We start from the raw sequence: 2,268 nt of genomic DNA, 5'->3' as shown, positions 1-2,268 counted from the left end.
AAATCTAGCATTATTGGAAGCTTAATGCTCGACTGGGTGTTATTGAACCCAGACATTTTTCCAATCTTCACTAAAAGCTTAAAGATAGCTTCTCTAAGTTCTACATGACTTTACTATGCTCTTGAAGTGGGGGCACATGCAGCCTCTCCAAGTGAATAGTCTTAAACTAAGTGAAGATAAGGTCGATAGATCATTCAGTGTGGATCATTTAACCCATAATTGAATACTATGTCTCTCTTGAACCCATAATTGAATACTATTAGGACTTTCAAATTTTTCATGGAACTCAAAAATGTTGGAAGAAAGTATTTGCTTCCAGAAAAGAGTAAAACTAAAGCCTCTGCTTGAGGAAAATTGATGTCACACCACTAATACTTCTCCATGGAATCTGTATAGGTAAACCACAAATGCAGAATTCCATTAGAATATTATGTTTATTTAATACACAAATGAAATCATTGCATTTCTTTAAAATATATTTTGAAATCAAAATTACCGAAATTACATATCGATAACCTAGTGGGTGTAGGATAAAATTCACCCTTGTCATTCACAGAAAGCATGAGAAAAAACCTAATACTATATATAAAATCAAGAAAAATTCAAATTCATCACTTCTAGGGACCTCAAAACCACCCTGCCAATACACAAGTATGTTCCTATTTGTAGTTAGAAAAATTACCCAAATTACAATCTGTTTACTCCAGCCTATGTTGGAAAGTTACAGAAGGATGACTAGTGCAATCAATCCATTCCTTTTAGCCCTGGATTTGTTTCAGTTTAAAACAGAAGTATAAAAATATACTTGTCCAATGTCTACTGCTACTGAGCATTAGTTAATTCATAACAAAGTATGTAAACATACAAACATAAATTCACACTCATGAATATCCCAACTTTCTATCAAGTGCTATGACTACAGTGATGGAAATCACAATTATTTTCAAAAGCCTGGAATCATGCCTAAGCATCCTCTATGAATGACCCAACGCCTTCCTGGTTAGCTCTCTACATTAAAGTTGCAACAAACAATATGACATTACGCATGGCTTGAAAGTAACAAAGCGTTGCAGAACTCAGGCATAGATGGCAAGTGAAGACTGCATTTTCAAGATATCGGTTAGAAAATCCATAGCATATAATAGCACAAATTGAGAAACTCCTAATGTCCTCTGTATGTTGAATATTGTAGCCAATTTTCTCACAGATTATACTGCAGAGCATAAAACTGCTCATAAATTAACGTAACACACTGGCTTCATATTCCTTGTATATGGCTTCATATTCCATGTTTTTCTTCAAGTTTGTTGCCATCGATAACACAAACCAGAGATAAATCATGGAGGAACTTCATTGAAAGCATGAATATATCACATTGAAATAGTAACTGCACATATTTTGAATAAAATTTGTAATGTTTTACAATTGCAAAGAAAATTAAATATGTCAAAATAAAATGTGGAATCTGAATTTTCTTTACAAGACTTAAATTATTGAAGATAATAACAAATCTTCCCAACCATTCAAGATAAATCTGATTAACTTGAATGCACAAATTCATTATTTCCATTATCTAAATGTTTTACTGTCATGAAAAATAGATATTTCCATCTCAACATATCCTTGATCATTTGACATTTCCCTTGGTTAGTTTTTAAAGGTAATGGCTAAACATTTATAGAAGTTCTAATATTGTAAGCCTTACCATTTCCCTTTCATTTGTCAAGTTTAATTTCCACATTTTTTATTTCAATGAAACATTAAAGGTTGCAAACTTTGTGGTTAAGATCCAACTGGTAGAAGAAGGATGACTTTCTATGAAGCTCAAACCACTCAGAGGACCCTTTAATACCACCATGCTTATTTGGCATGCCGAGGTCTACAGAACCACAAGACTGACATAATAGATTTCATGCTACAAGAAAACAGAAATACTTCAAGCTCGACTTCCATTACATTTTTTTACACGCACTATATGGTCTACCCTATCCTCTAATATGGACAGAGGTTCTTTGTAAAGACACACCAAATACAACTGAGTGATTTATGGCACAATGATTAAATAATGATAAGCCAACAAAATATGTACTATTCAACATAAGATATGCTCACTGAAGGGAAAGATTATTGGCCGAGGATTTAGACTCCAAACACCTAATTGGAAGTTGGTTTATGTGGCCTCAAACCAGATGCACTTGGACTCATATTTTTTCCTTGACTAACCAGGGGAATGCCCGAATGCTTTTCCCCTCTGTGAGGCCTATGTGT

The sequence above is a fragment of the Pinus tabuliformis genome, chromosome 6 (assembly GCF_031772625.1).
Source record: "Pinus tabuliformis cultivar Carrire ecotype Pingquan chromosome 6, CPIR1, whole genome shotgun sequence".
In the NCBI taxonomy this organism is placed as follows: domain Eukaryota; kingdom Viridiplantae; phylum Streptophyta; class Pinopsida; order Pinales; family Pinaceae; genus Pinus; species Pinus tabuliformis.
The sequence above is the reverse complement of the archived record's forward strand: the minus strand, read 5'-3'. Positions refer to the sequence as shown.